The sequence below is a fragment of the Silurus aristotelis genome, assembly GCF_946808225.1.
Source record: "Silurus aristotelis genome assembly, chromosome: 19".
NCBI lineage: Eukaryota > Metazoa > Chordata > Actinopteri > Siluriformes > Siluridae > Silurus > Silurus aristotelis.
Window position 1 is genome coordinate 20,852,408 of NC_139592.1, and position 16,779 is coordinate 20,869,186.

At 40.1% G+C, this 16,779-nt stretch overlaps 1 long non-coding RNA gene across 1 annotated transcript in view; it reads right to left on the reverse strand.

Moving 5' to 3' along the window:
* Positions 1–644: 644 nt before the first annotated feature.
* The window catches only part of LOC310715008, a 17,040-nt gene continuing 905 nt past the window's right edge, over positions 645–16,779 (reverse strand). The window contains exons 2-3 of the long non-coding RNA XR_014530214.1: positions 2,677–2,814; positions 645–1,105 (exon numbers count right to left, since the gene is read on the reverse strand). This is a non-coding gene — a long non-coding RNA (uncharacterized lncRNA). The remainder of the gene's footprint in view (positions 1,106–2,676; positions 2,815–16,779) is intronic.

Below are 16,779 nucleotides of genomic sequence, written 5' to 3' on the forward strand. Positions count from 1 at the left end.
TAGTAGAAGTTCCTGGCAACAGAAAGCCTGTCAAGCTGCACAGCCTCATTGGAAATGCATTTACCAACCACCTCATGCCAATGGAGGACATTTTGGGTTTTTTTTTTTTTTTTTTTGGAAACTGAAAGTTTATTGCTTGGATGAACTCCGAAAACAGAAAATGTGCCCTCGATGTGTTCCCTGTGCTTCCAGTCTCCCCAGTTCAGTACGCCTCAGAGTGTTCCAGGCCTTTGATCAGTAACCCTAACCAGAGTAACATTTGTATTGTACTAATGACTTCCTGTTGCTTGTCACATGCTGCTTTTTGGTTAGTTTCTGCTTCCTGGTGTGTGTGTGTGCCCCCCCATCTCCAGCTTTGAGCAGTTGAGTGAAAGAGGCTGGCTTTTTTTTGTCAGTCATGTTCACCCTCACTCTCGATGGTGTTAACAGTCACTAGATCTCACAGCGAACAGCTAATCAGGAACAGCTCAGAGGCACGTCAAGACACCTCGCTTTGAAGGACATGGAGAATGGTAGCAGGGCGTTAAGTGCTCCTCATTATCTTAAACACACTCTTTCATTTCGCCATGCACCATTCCCACTTTCATGATGAAAAAAAAAGAAGGAAATTGTTTGTTTAAGGCCACGTCCCTGTACAGGAGGATTTTAATCACAGACAATCATTAACAAAGCAGCTGCATGCTCAACTGAACCTTGCATTTGAATCGGAAAACATATATACTACATTTTATACATCAAATAATAACTTTTTTTTAATTGCACAAAAGTTAGAGGAGTTAATGAATCAAGTAAAGCAAATCATTTTGTTTTGTATAGCTTTCTCCAAATAAACAATTTAGGGTGAAGCTAATGTTCAAATGAAATGATGTCACTTAGCATATAAATAGATCAAAAAATAATTACATTAATAAATTTAATAATTCATATTAGTAGACACTTTTTCAAGATATCAGTATTTTGGACTACATTTCTCTTCATTTTTATTCAGCTAAAATCGTTCAGGGCTGACGGAGGTCCTGGGGACACTGTGTCCAGCCCGGGAACGCTGAGTCCTTTCTGGGGACTCTGAGTCCAGCTTGAACACAGTGAGTCCATCCTGGGAACACTGAATGTGAGACAAAGAGTGTGAGACAGGGATACAACTTAAATGGAATGCCCCACCTATACCAACAAACAAACACACGCACACTCACACATATTTAGGGTCACATATTTTATCTCCTGGTACTTTTTTTTAGGGTGAAAGGAAATAGAAAAACCTGGAGGAAACCCACATGTACAAAGGAGCATGTGAAAAATTTCACACACACACTAACCGAAGCTCAGGATCAATCCAGGGACCCTGGGAAGGCCACTTTCTATACTACTGATAGACCCTAAATTTCTATCTGCTAAATTATTAGTAAATGGAAGTTTTTTAAATATTTTTAAAAAATATTAAATAGTAGACAAACAAGTCGAACAAATCACTTTTATCAGCACAGTTTCCTCCAAATGAATCCATTACTGCAGTTCAAATCAGATCGGATTAGATTTCTGTGATCTCCTGACCAAGGCATTAAAGGTAACCGCTGCAAATACATATAGTATCATTATATTCAAATGTTTGTACTGTATTCTTACTAGAATTGATTTTTTATTACCCAAAAAAACCTTTGTTTGATAATAAAAAATTTGAGACCTAAATGTCAGATAAACAAATGAATCCCCCAAATATCTCTCACACCTCAAAACAGACCTTCTTCACAGAGCAACATGAGAATTATTGGACTATTTTCTTTCAAACGGCAATGAAAATTATTCCACAACCCACAGGCCTCATTATTCACGAGTAGAAATGGGACACCTGTTTTTTTCTAACAATAGTAGTTATCGTGAAACTACCTTAAAAATAATTGTAAAAAAAAAACGAAGCAAGGATTAATTTTTTTACTTTTGGCACCTGCTGTGCCATCAATCATCCCTTGAGCTTCCTGTGATCCTGCCACCTTCCTCTGAGGCTACGTCCTAAAATGCATCCTACCACCCTAAAAAGTGGCCCTGATCTGTTTGGGGACTACTTTACAAACCAATGTTTGGTTTTGGAATGTGGATGTGGTGTGTTTTGTGTACACAGCTCCACCTACTGGGTCTTGGGGACACAGCAAGTGAAAAATTCCTGACAGCTCATTATTTGGAATAGTAGAAAAGACACTTGGGTGCTTGTATAACCTTTGGAGACCCAAACTATAATTGTGTGCTTTGTAATTGCTGCACCATTTTCTGTTTATTAGCATCCGAGAACTATGGGAATTGATCGATGTATCCAAACAGAAAGAAGTTTGGAAGGGGCGATAAAAAAGTAATACCCAGCTGCCTTTATATGAGCGTCTCTACTAGGATTAATACCCAAAGTAGTTCGGAGAAAATGTGATCTTCTGATCTGCTGATATGAGGATTGTATCGTTTCATAAAGATAGGGAAGCACTATGTGACTTTGTGGACTGGAGAAAAAAAAAAGAAAAAAGAACAATACTTTTTACACATATGCACAGTCTGGAGTGGAAAACAATGGCAAGGTATTAAAAAAAAGGGTGTAAGGGAATCTTTGCTTTCTATCAAAGGAAGAAGGGGTACATTTAATCTTAAGTGGAGTGTGTTTAATGGCCTCCTGCGTTGGCACGTTGTGTGAAGCACCTTGCCGTGTTGATTCATCTGGAGGTAGAGTGGATCATCAAAGCATGAGGTGAAGGAGATTGGAGCTGTCGAACATCAAAAGCCATCTGACAGGCCGCTCATGCTTCTGTGGGACACTGATAACCCAATCCATCATATCTGTTTGCCAAGACAGAAGAAGATAAAGGAGAGGAAAAGAAAAAAAAACAAAGAAACAAAGTGGGTTCTGTAAGACATAATTAATAGTGAGTTGCATTTTTTTTTTCTTCGAAACTCCACCTGGTTTGAACGTGGTGGCCTGAGGTGCTTGGCAAGTCTGTTCAGAACCAAAACATGTGGATAACATTGCAGAAGAGCTTGCAGCGTTTTCCGTCTTTCTCTCTCTCAATCTCTCTCTCTCTTTCCTTTATTCAACCTTTTTTTCCCCTCCTAGTTTCCCAGTGTCACCGTTAAAGAAAAATCATTCATCAAATTTTGATATATGAAAAACGTCCCTTGTATAAATACAACATAATATAAAACAAAGCCAGCTACAGGACTCACAAATTGCTGTTGGATTTCCTTCCAGGATTTGCCCTGAATTATTACACCAAAGACAGTGTCAATATTTGAGCTTCAAATCTTTTCTGGAGAACTTGTTATAAAAGTATTTAATAAAAACAGTGATCTGGATCAGATATTGCCAACTGGTGCAAGGGCTTCTAGTAAAGATCAGTGATGTGATCAGAAAATAAAAACTTGATGGTTGGTCTGATCCGTGAGGAGAATTTTTATCCGGGAAATAAACAAGTCTGCATACGGGATGTTCTCTGGAATTAATCTAGCTCCAAATTAAATGTATAACAATGTATAATCTAAAAAAAGTAGATGAATTTGACATTGGTTCCAACAGAAAGAGTCTGATCTGGCCATGTGCTTCGAATGTATCATCTTTAATTAAGCAAATAGTTCAGATCTACAATCTACAAGTGCTGACATGTGAGATCTGATATTAAAAGCTAAAGCTCTAGTCAGACTTGGTAGAGGAAATGGAAGCGCAGATCTTGATAGGGAAAAGTTAATCTGATCTAAAGTCCGATCCGAGAGAAAAGATGGATCAGTGTATGGATGCTTGCCGAAAAAAAGTCAGGGATGCTCACACAGTCTTGAGCAGTTGCCATGGCAGCAGTATAACCCAGTATAACCCCCCTACCCCCCCACCCCCAAATAACCCCCCCTCCCTCGAGTGACCTGCCGCTGAACCGGGGCTCGAGGCAGAGGTCGATGCCTCAGAGCGAAAGAGTGACAGTGAGGGATGACACCGGCACAGAATGAGAAAGAGTCAGTCGCACCACACAGAGGGAAAGAAGTAAGAGAGCAGGGGTTAAAAAAAAAAAAATAACACGAGACAAGAGCAAATTTAATTACAATCAATGAAAGGGTCTTCACCAAAGTAAGAAAGAGGGAAAAAAGAGCAAAACAATGGACTGCAGCCTGTGTGGAATTAAAGCAAAATATAACTCTGAGTCGCATCTTACATGGCCAAATTAAAAAAGCTGTCTTGCCTGAGGCTGGTGAAGAAAAGATTACTCCCATGTGTCAATTGATGTCTGTACTTGATATTGATCATGTCACACACACACACATGCACACACACATACCCGCACACCCACTCATGTGATGTGTATGTATGTTTTTTTTGTGTGTGTGTGTGTGTGTGTGTGTGTGTGTGTGTGTGTGTGTGTGTGTGTGTGTGTGTGTGTGTGTGTGTGTGAAAGTTCTTGTCTGGCCCTGTTCAAATGTGTGTTTGTCGAGCGTAGATATGGACATAGAGGTCAACCTTTGAGGGTGACCTTTCAGGCTGCACTTTCAAGGGACAAAACAGATGAGTCAGCGTCATTCATGTAGCATTACACATGATCTTCTCACCTGAGAAATCATAGGAATGTAGTCAAATGTGACCGTAGCTTCTGCCGTGCTTATAAATAACAATATTAATATTAGCAACAAAAAAAAATGTGCAAGACATAAAGAAAAACAGACAATAAGACCAAAACCCAGGGTTTTTTTTTTTTTTTTTTTTTTACAAGATGGACTACCTACCATGTGCAAATCAGTTAGTTCTGACACATTTGGGCCTAATGGACACTCACGTGCTCAGGGACTTTAAAGCCAAAGATCCTGGTCCAGCTGGCTCCCTCTACTGGTACTAATTCTGTCTACTTCAGTCCTCCAACCCAAAAAAATCCAACAAAAAGCCCTTCTGTGCTCAGGAATTGCCATTGATAATGTAGACTTGAAAAGGATAAAGCAAACTAATGAATTAATAAATCTATTGGTTAAATAAATAAACGAACAATAATATATACATATGCAGCTTTATATTAATGCACATTTTCAAAAATATTATAGTTTTTACATTGGAACATGTACATAACTATTATATTATCATAAACAAATAGAAAAATGTTGTTTTCATAATTGTTATGGTTTTTTGTGAGAAAGTGAAAAAAAATTATACACATATAGATATATAATAAATATATAACTATATAATAATAACTAAAATATATATATTCTTTCTTACTTTATATTTTTAAAAAATTTGCATATAAACCTGGAGTCTGGCTGGAGGAGCTGCTTAATAGAATAGTAATCAATATTAATCTTCTAACCAATCAAGTGGGCGAGAGCACTAGGGGTGTAACCATCCAGCGATTTGGATCAATAGCTCGAATGAAATGAATCGATGCAACAATCATAAATCAATTACTAAGGATCATTAGCAAACAAAAAAAAAATGGTCAAACAACTAATGTGTAAAACATAATTCATATTTTTTTTTAACCGATTGCCAGATTAGGAGCAAAATCCATCACATTTTGATCATTTTGCAGCAGATTCCTTTGCATTGTGAAATATTGTATTGAATCCTTGTAAAGCAGAAGCGTATTAGATCATATATAACCGAGTCAGCTGTATTGTCAAAAATTGAATTATTGCCTTAGAAATGTAATTGTATCATATTGCTTGTATTGTATCACGTGCCATTAAATTGTATTACATTCAGTGGTATAAATAGTTGGCCTTTAGTATACTTTGAACTCTATCTAATCTATCCATCTATAGATTAAATAGTACTGAAATATTATAGCAGCTCAGAATTATCATCAAATTATTACTTTATAAATCAAAATTCAATCATAATCACATGGTATCATAGTGTTTGTTAACATATCATAATTCATTATTTGGTCTCGAATCACACCTTTGACATCAGATATGAAATTGCTGCCTTGACTCAAAATCAAAAGTTTCGTATGGTAGTAAATCCTATCGTATAGGATTCAGGGATATCATTAAGAATCATTGGCTTATAAAACAAAAACGTATTGTATCATATGGTATATTAATTAGTTGCGTATCTAAATGGTATCATATCAGATTCAGAAGTAATATCCGAATATCAGTTACCTTATACATCAAATTGTATTGAAATAGCTACTCGCCTCGGCTTTGAGAAACACGTGTACAACATTAAGTGCAACACTATTTGCTCCGTAATGAACATTTCCAAAACACCTGACAAGACGACTTTCATGTTCCAGTCAAGATGCCATGAGCCGCAGCAGCTGCAGAAGCACGTGTTTGATTCTGCAGCACGTGCTCTAGAGCCCCTCGCAACACCGCCACCGTTGTCGCATTCTTTTTCATTTGCTTGTTTTCCAGATACCGTGTCCTCTGCATCACCCCGGCCTCGCCTCGTTCTTCTCCTCTGGTCTCCCTACCCCTCCCTTCATCCTTCTTCTCGCTCTCCCGCCTGCAGCAGCATCCAAGCCCCTAACCGCATCAGGAGAGATGGCAGATTGGAAATACACAAGCTGTCCATCCATCATCAGAGAGGTGGGGGGAGCGGAAGGGAGGGGTGCATGGAGGGAAGATGGGGGCATGGAAAGAGAAAAGCAAAGTGGCATAAAGAAAGGTGAAGGCAAAGACAATCTCAGGGACAGACACAGGCACAAATCTCGAGAGAGAGGCAGCAAAAGATTACACAGGATATGAAGACAAAGTAATGTAGGAAGCAGCGAAGGTAAACTGCTATATGTGAGACGTTTAAGGAGTCAGACGTGCAGGTTCTTTCGGCAGCCACGTGAGCAGGGTCCTTCACCGGAGGTAGCTCTTTGCTCGTGGTTAGCAAACACAGACTCGGCACCAAACCGGATTAAGTTGTATTCATAAGCGAATAAAATAAACGGGGCCTTTATGAAGTCGTATATAGGAGAAACCGCAAAGCTGCAAAAGTTTACATTATGAGATAATTATGCTAAAACCATTAGCAGTTGTTGTTTTTTTTTCTGGTAATGTTGTTGTTCGGAAGAAGTAACACAATTACGAAACCAAAATCATCTGCAGGGAGCTGAATTAAAAGACCAAGAAGATAAATTAGCTTTCCATAACAGCGTATTTGCACATTATATGAGGTATAATAGATTACATTCAGGTAGCCTGCATATTTTCAGCAAAAGTGTGTTTTTATGCATCCCACACTTAACACTGTGGCATGACATGACTGGAAACATGGTCCCCATTATAACGAATTACACCAGTCTGTGTTTTTAAAATAAAATATTTTCCCTATCAGCTTAGCTCATATGGTTGGTTTTATATTCTAGCTTCAGGGTCATTTTTATGGACCAGATATGTGTCATCATGTAAGATCTTTTAAGCAAAGTTAATAGTTTTTCTTGATTCTTGATTCTGATGTTAATTCATTGTCTACCAGCAGCTGGTTGTATTTTGAATCATAGGTTTTTATTAACACACTACTTACTTCTTAATTAAGTCATGGTGATGTTGTGGCATGTATGTGCACATGAACTAATGCTAATAATAATCACTCCAAAAAAAATAATCTCTGATATGAAACTCATGAAACGTAATGCATTTTCAATTCTCCGACCAGCTGTGTCACGTTTTATCCGACGCATTTATTTATTCTGTTGATCCACATGTATTATTGGGGGGCTTTGAAAACCGAATTTTTCTAATACTAGGCACTTTTCTAATTCTAGACACTACGATGGACAATGAAGGCATTGAGAAAAGAGCCGGATACAAGGAGAAAAATTGGCGAGCCAATGATGACGACGTCACGGCAGTGAAGTCCAGCGCCAGAGTAAACAAACCTGCCTTTAAATGTTGCCAGAACACACTAACATACTGCAGGCCTAGAATCGCAGGCTGGCACGGTGTGTGTCGAGAGGGTCACGGCTGGCGTGGAAGCACCTGTGGTAAATTGTGGGCACATACGTCGAGAGGAGTCAGGGGAGAGTGTGCTGCGGCGATGGGCCATCTGATGGATGGAGTGGAGATGGAACAGGTGTGCTACTGTCTCTGTGGCTCTCTCACCGTCTGTGTTTTGCCCTCCATCACAATGTCCATTATGTTGTTTCTTTGCCTCTTTCTCTCTTTCCCTCTCTCTCTCTCTCTCTCTCTCTCTCTCTCTCTCTCTCGCTCTCACACACACACACACACACACACACACACACACACACACACAGATTCTCTAGCTCAGTCATTCAAGTTATTAAGCCTGATCTCCATGTACAGAATTGTTAAGCAGACGGGCCATAATAGGAACCACGCAGTGCGCTCTGGCATGCTAGCTCTGTCACAATCAGTCTGGGGGTCACACCTTGGTTGTGCTTCCCCTGTTTGTCTTCTTCACCTCCTCTTGTGCATCTTTTAATTTCTATCCCTATCTGCTTTAATTAGGAAGAGGCATCACAGGTAACAGGAGCACTCGTTCAGAATCAAGCCGCTTAAATCTTTTTGCACACACGTCAGGCTTTTCTGCATACATCTGGCACATTTTCGGCTACATCTGCATGCCATCTTCTTCATATCCCACCCACTTCATTTGTTTGTAGCTGGTCCATCTTTCTTTCTCTCTCTCTCTCTCTCTCTCTTTCATCCTCTCTTCCTCTTCCTTTTATCTCAGATCTCCCTTTCTAATTCCCCTCCTGTGCTTCACTCTCTGCCTTGCTTTCGTTCTCCCTTGTTTGCCTGCTCTTACTCGTTTGCTCTCTCTCTCTCTCTCTCTCTCTCTCTCTCTCTCTCTCTCTCTCTCTCGTGTTGATGAATCACCTTCCCCTCCCGTTGAACTCGACTGATAATCCAGGGGAAGCAATAAAGGCGCATCGATCAGCGTCGCCGACAGCCCCACAAGCCAAAGCACAGAGGCAACATGGAAACAACAAGCTGACGCTCTTGGCTGTGCATGAACGCGTACATGTGTGCGTCTTGTATGTGCTAATATGTACCGACAGCGTTCCTAGTTGTACGTGTTTCCGAAATGCACGTGCGTATAAATAAATATTACAAGGATGCCAGGCTGTAAGTCTCTAAATGAAAACTCGATTACATTTCCTGGCCTCGACCCTGTGGAATCTTCAGTATTAGCGGTTTGTGCATGTGTGTGTGTGTGTGTGTGTGTGTGTGTGTGTGTGTGTGCGCGCACTCACATACGCAGAATATGTGGGTTCAGCACAAGCGTAGATCATAAATCAGTCGCATTCTTTTGGCCTATAAAAGGAGGAAGAAGGCGGAAAAAAAAGGCACATGGCTGAGAGCATAGGCAGCGTCTGGTGCAAATAAAAGCTTGGAAATCACAACAAGATGTTTGAGGACACATATAGCAAAAATAATATTTAAATATTAGATCAATATTTAACTAGCAAACAGAACCCCAGCCGAGTCGGGAAGCCGGGCCAGTCAGCGATTTTCAAATAAAATTCTGGAGAGGCCTGAATCTTTTTTTCATGCATACATAGAAAATGAAGAACAAGCTGCTTTAACCAAACTAGATGAATGTTTACTCAGTCGCCTTAAAAGTAATATAAAGATTATGCCGTATAAAAAGTTATTGGACAAAGAAGCTCACAGCACTGCTGAGGAGCCGGGACATCCAGAGATAATGTAGATAATCTCATTCTGAGCCCTTCGAGGCTCGGAATGTGAAGACAAGGGGCCTTGAATTTGATTTTCGCATTGACACAGTGTCAAAGGAGTGACCGCGGTTGGGTGGTCACATGAGACCGTTTCAGAGGGTTATGAACTGGTATGAATGCTGCTGCTCTGTAGAGAGATGAAGTCACCGTCACAATACCATCATGACATATAGCTACTAAAGGAGTATTTGATTTTATTAGATATCAAACATAGGGCTACTAATATGGGATTATTATGAAAAGGAAAACAGAATGGTGAGGCTTTAAAGAAAGATGGTTGATTGTTGTTTTTCTTAAATTTCTTGCATTATAAGGAATCAGTCTATTTTGGTTGCGGTGAATTATTGCTAATGTTTTTGGACTGCCCATATTTAGATTATCACTTTCAAAAAGATGATGATATTTTCGTTGGACTGAGTCAATCAAAACTACACATACAATTGCTGCACATTTGTGTCATTGTCAAAGCTGGGAAATCAGAACCCACAATTTTATATATATATATATATATATATATATATATATATATATATATATATATATATATATATATATATATATATATATATATAAAATATATATCTATTTTTCTGGAAGGTTATTTGCTTGATAGGCATCTTAGAACTGCTGAATGGTCAACTATATAAATATCTACTATATGGACTGTATTGGGACACTGGCTTATCCAGTTATATGTGTTTTTCCCAAAACTGTTGCCACAAACTTAGAGGCATAGAGGTATAGGATGTCTTGGGATGAAGTAGAATTAAATTTACCCTCATTCAAACTCAAAGACCTAAACGTATTTCAGGATCACAATGCTCCTGTGCACAAAGTCAGTTTCATGAAGTCTACATGGTTTGGAGTGGAAGATCTCCTGCTATAAAGCGCTAACCTCAACCCTATTAAACACCTCTGGGATGAATTGGAACATTGTCAGTACCCCAGACGTCCTCACCTCACCTACATCAGTACTTAACTTTACTAACACCCTGGTGGTTGAATGAGCACAAATCTCTACAAGCACAACACAAAGTCTAATGGAACATCTTCCCAAAAGAGTGGAGGTCATTATAAGAGCAAATTTGGACTAAATGTGGAATGGGATGTTTAAAAAGCACAGTCTTATGGTCAGACGTCCACCAACTTTTATCCATATAGTGTATATGATTGACAGTTTTCCTTCTAAACCCTGATCATTTACTGATGAGGAATATTTGCACACAGAAAAAAAAATCACCAAAGTGTAAACATTATTTTCAGTAAAATCTCAATAAACATGCCAGTTTCAGAATAACCATTTTGATCATTGTTGCATTTTTTTTTCACTTTGTATGTTACTTTTACTGTCACACATTATAGTTATTCCTTACTACTCTTCTCTTTATTATTACTTATTTATTCTTTCTTCATACTCTTTCTTCATACTCTCCCCAAAATACATTACTGTATGCACTATGCATCATGATATGAAAGGCCAATAAATACAGGGTTGCAGAAAAAACTCCACTGAGAATTTTTAAGTGAGAATAAATTCATCACCCAACAATTAAAGTGCACCAACTTGGGTATTTCCCTCCCATCTTTATTTCCTTCTCTCTTGTGATGCGCAGTGGAAGTGCACATACGGCGTGCCTCCATTCTGCTGCTAATGTACTGGCAAAGGCAGACTCCATTAGGCCCTGCATGCACCAAACACATTTATGGCCCTTTCTCATTTCCTCCTTTTCATTGGGCCATGATACATCAAGACTGCTCACAGTGGCCTGGAACTGAACTTCAGCCTTGCATGTTGAGGCCTAGGCGCCACCTAGTGACCAGTCAGAGAATGGCATATGTGTATGTGGACATTATACAGCAGATGCAGGTGATAATGAAAGGGGCTTCAAGGCACCCATCTTGGATAGTACTCTTGAATCTCAAAAACAGATTTCTCACACAAATCTAAAAAAAAAAAAAATTATTGAGTATTTCCAATATGATGGTATGTGTCACATTCCAAGTACACCCTCTTTGTCTGAGGCAAAGCAAGCTTCAATTAGGTTTGTCCTACAGCTAATTCCTGTGTGCATGTGAACCTTTGTGTGCATACATGTCTGTGTGTGTGTGATATTGTGTATGTCGGTGCATCAAAGTTATCATTCTGTATGCATGCTGGCACAGGTCAGTGTGGTTATGCATGTGCAGGCAGCAGCAGTGGAGGACGTTGACAAATCACAAGAGCTGGCGCAATTGCAGGGTGTTGCATCCCACTGTCACCGGGTTCATCTGTCACGGTGCCGGCTGTCCCTGCGAGGCAGTGCGCCCCTCTCCGCCTTCTGATGACACAAAGACCTCACACTCCACACCTAGTCTTGCATCATCGCTCTACGCTCACTGGCAAAAAAAAATGTGTGTGTGTGTTGTGAGACAAGGCATGGAGCTGTCAAAGTTCTCCTCTGACAAACACTGCCCCCTGCCGCTCCTCACTTGAACTGATATGTGAGGCATGGCCACTGACCACCCATAATGGAGGCAGTCTGCCACAATAATGGCTGACCACATCTAGGTATTTGGTTCTTGTCTACTCACCCGGTCCATCACTTTCATCCCAGAGTTTTATATAAAGAACTTGACAGCTGGAGAAATAGACATAACCAAATGTTGCCACCAAACAACCATTCCCTCGATCAACCAGCTCTGAAGTTGGTGGTCAACAGCCTACACCAAATGGTACCTGGTGGAACGTTTTACAGCAATGGGGGTTGGGAGAAGTAGACTCTTGGATTAGCCTGGATAATAATTATATGTCCTTAGGATCCTATTTGCGTTTGCACTTACATACCTGCAGCATCTACTGATTGTGTTACAAAATCTATGTAGCCACATCGAGTCTATTAAGGCATATTTTATGGTATTTTATGATTTGAAGTATTTCATATAATGAATTTCAATGTGTACAATCATATTTTTGCTATTTATTGTTCCCATTGGGTTTTTATTTCATCATGAAATTTCCACCAACAGAGGAACATTAGGGCCAATCTGACTAATACTAATATACTAAACTGTTTTTGAGTTTTGATGGTTTGTTATAATGATCATATGATAGGGTTTATGCCCCCCAATCCCAATCCCTCCCCACACACACCATCAGTGCCAGACCCTTGACTGGACCGCACATGCTTTATGACGGGGCAATTCAATCGCAGCTGCTCTCCGAGTCATCTCAGGAATGAAGCTCTTAGAATCAAGTGCAATAAAGCAGACACCAGGAGAAGGAGGGGAGAAGAATAGTGTAGGTGGAGGGAGGGGGTGGCAAAAACATGTCTGGACAGCTACTTAAGAGCGAAACAAGGGCGAGGGTCAATGTTCTGCTAGACCCAAACAGTGAAGCTAACGATGGTACACAAAGACAGGAATAAACAAATGTAAGCAAAACACAGACGCTGCTTAGGGCAAACAGGCCTCAGGTCACACAGGCCTTACACTTTAAGTCTCTAACAGGAGCAAAGTGTCGATGTTCTCTCCGTTTTCTCATGTCCCTCTGCCTTATTCTGTCCTCTTTCACACGCAACCTTTTCCCCTCTCTCTCTGGCTTGGGCTTTGTTGAGTCTGGTGTGCAGGGCCCCAGGAACTCGTCCAAAAAAGAGAGAGAGACAGGCTGTTATTTACATCCTTGCCCCCCTCTAGAATGCTTTATGACCCAGAGCAGCAAGCAGTGTGACAAAGAGAGCGCTTGTTGAAGTAAAAAGTCAGAGAGACAAGAGTAGGCAGAGAATACCAAAATCAGAAAGAGAGAAAAAAGAAAGAGTGATAGAAAGAAAGAAAACAGGAATTACAGAAAAAGAGAGGGGGCTTACTAACACACGTGCATGCACACACACACACACACACACACACACACACACACACACACACACAGTGCCATAAATCAGCTTGTGTGTATGACCCCAGAACTTTAGTACCAACTACAGTAGGACAGATGGAATGTTTAATAAAATTAAACATTATTAAAGAAACAATAAACTCATTTTAGGCAGCTAGCATGTATGATATGAGCATTAGCATTAGATATACATTCACATATTTGTTCATTGTACTTACACGTAAAAAGAAAATGCTTCATGTTGCATAACGTATAGCACACATCAAATCTAAGACTAGATTTACCTGAAAGACTAAAACTTAATTAATAGGGCATCTCTCTTTATCTCAATCACAAAATCCTTCCAGTGCACTGGAACATTCTCTCTATAAAAACTCCACAATGCTCCCTGACAACCAATCCTTTACAGGAAATGATGTCATATGTTCCTAAAAAGTAGACATAGAGTAGCTGGATGTATGTTGTTGTGGCTCTGATTACCATATTTTTTTTATCCTGTATTTTTGTTCGTTTGTGTTTACATTTGAGTGGTTAATCGTGTTTCGGAAATTCCACCAAGTAGCCTAGGGGCTAAGTTGCTAGCACATTTATGTCTCCTAAGACTGAAATATTTCACTATTATATTTTATAGTATAATATTAGATGTTTAATCCAGCCCATTTGCATTCCATAGGCATTGGCAAATGCTACAAATGTAAGTGGTGACATTTTACACCTCGACTACATAGTCATGGACCAGAAAGGAAGTGTCCCAGTGTGCAGTGTGCCGCTGTTTAACGGTATGCTCAGAATTAGTCTGGAGATTCTCCTCTGGCCACGCTGATCAACAAGGTGTTTCCTTTCACAGAACTGCTACTTTCTGGATGTTTTATGTGCTACTCTGTGTAAACCCGTGATGCTCTGTAAGAATATCCCATGAGACCAAATTCTAAAAACAGGCTGCCGAGTCAACCGCACTTTAATAATTTCATATATTTGGACAATTGCAGAATGAAAATAAGAAGTTCATAATAACATTAGGGTATATAGGACGACTGCAGAATATTCTTGGGAATTAACTTAATGAATGAAATAAACACTGGGTTACTCTCCATAAATCTTTTTTTTTTTAAGTCAAAGAGGAGTATAAGGAATTACTCGCCTCTTTAGCTTGCCGTTCAACAAGCTCCAAAAATCAATCCCAGTGCAGGAAGTCGTAAGGTAACGTATCGTATTGAATCATATCCGAGCACACGCCAAAAGGCCCTCTCCCAATTCGACTTCCTGAGCACTCGGGGAAAAAAGAATAGAGGGAGGCTCGTAAACGCCCACAGGTATAAAATCAACACTGTTCACAGCGCCGGTCCCCTCCGGACCAAGCAAAGTGCTCCAGCAGGGTTTACTGTTTCAATGACCCATTTACAATGTGTTCGGACATCCTACTCGCCGTCTCATATCCATTCATCACCCGAGCTGCTCTATTCAAATGGCGCTCGGCAGGTGCTGCTTGGCCGAGGCCGAGGAAACATTCGCTACATTCTTGAGCATCAGTTCTTTTTTTTATTATTATATTTTATCATCAAGTATTCATGGAACATTCCTCATAATCCTGCAGGCTGCACCGGATCAGCTTGCAGCACCACAAGGCTGACTTACAACGTGTTATGATTTCGCCCAGCATGCTATAAAGCAGCAATAACATTTTAATGTGACAATAATGTGTATATTTAATACAGTGGTAAGAACACTTTGCGAGGCATATATTTCAGGCAAATGACCATATTAAAATAACGCAATAATGGTGACAATGTGAGCGGGTCAACTGCATGGGCCTTGTCGATGCTGGTGGCCTTGTGGGCTTAGTCCCCCCCCCCCCCCAACAGCCAATCGTAAACTTTCGTTTGAGAATAACATTCAGCCAAACACAGCCAATTCCATGTGTATATACACACACACACCAGCATGTTCTGATTTACACCACCTCACTCCAACACCTAAACACCCGACAGGGCTCTCATAAATAAGACCAGCTTGCGTCTCCGGCGTAATTTACACCTGCGCTATCTCTTAAACTAACATGTAACAGGTCTCGCACTATATTTCATCACCAGGGCCTGAGCCCGAGCCCTGGAAAGATGAACGAGTGGGACGGCTGTTGAGCATGCATGTCAAGGCTGAGAAAGAGGGGACATGGATGGACTTCAAAAGCTTGACAGCGGGCAAGTTTCAGAAGGGGGAAAAGTCTCCATAAAGATCCACAGAAGGCTTATCTTACGTTGGTCTGGCAGAGCCCTCGGGCCTGAGCCATGGCCACAGCCCGCATCAGTGAAACATCAAGGCTTCGTGTCTCCTACCATAAATCCTCCAGGGCTCATTGCTTTTTCTCTCTCATTCTCAAAAACACATTTTTGTCCCATAACTGTGATTTATTTGGGGCCATCGAAAGTACCAGCTAATCCAATCCTGAGAACAAGGATACTCGCTCCGGTCGAGAAGGTGAAGTGCCAAAATAGCTCCAAGCTCTAGATTTAAGGAGTGTCTGGGTATGAGCTTATGTGTGACTTTAAACAAAAGTATTCAGACCTTGATAAACAGCAAAAAAACAAAATGGCACCTATGATAGTGCAAAAAAATTTACAGGAAAATACATCAAATTCATCAAGCAGGTGACTCTATGGTGTATGGGCTAATAAATTGAGAGCAAACTCCCTCTCGTGGTCAAACGTAAGATGACAGATTATTGACAATGCAGCATATAATAAAAAGCAGCATTTCATATTCAACAGATGCACAAGGTTTTGGGATTTCGGCATCTTGCTTCTGAATATTTGAATGCAATATAAAAGTGAAATGCACTCACAACCTTTAAACACTGCACTATATAAACTCGCTCATATATCAATTGCACATCATTCCCAGTATTATTGCAACGACAGAGTTTTCTCCTCAATCTATATAACATGGGTTACTTTAATGCTAGACAATGTTGTCTCAGTCTAAGTTTATCAGATCCTGATAGATCACCACGCTACAGACATTTAATTTAGGATGGATCCTTGTTAAGGCTGGAGATTTCCTAAACAGGGCATAACAAGTCTGTGTGTTTAAACTGGAGCTCCACTTCTTTGGCAATATCCTGCCAAAATGATCTAAATCCTACACATGCAAACACACACACACACACACATAAATATATATATATATATAAAGTGTGCATACATCACCTGGTATGGGGATACTACTACTACTACTTCTACTACTCCAACTAATAATAGTAATAATAATAAG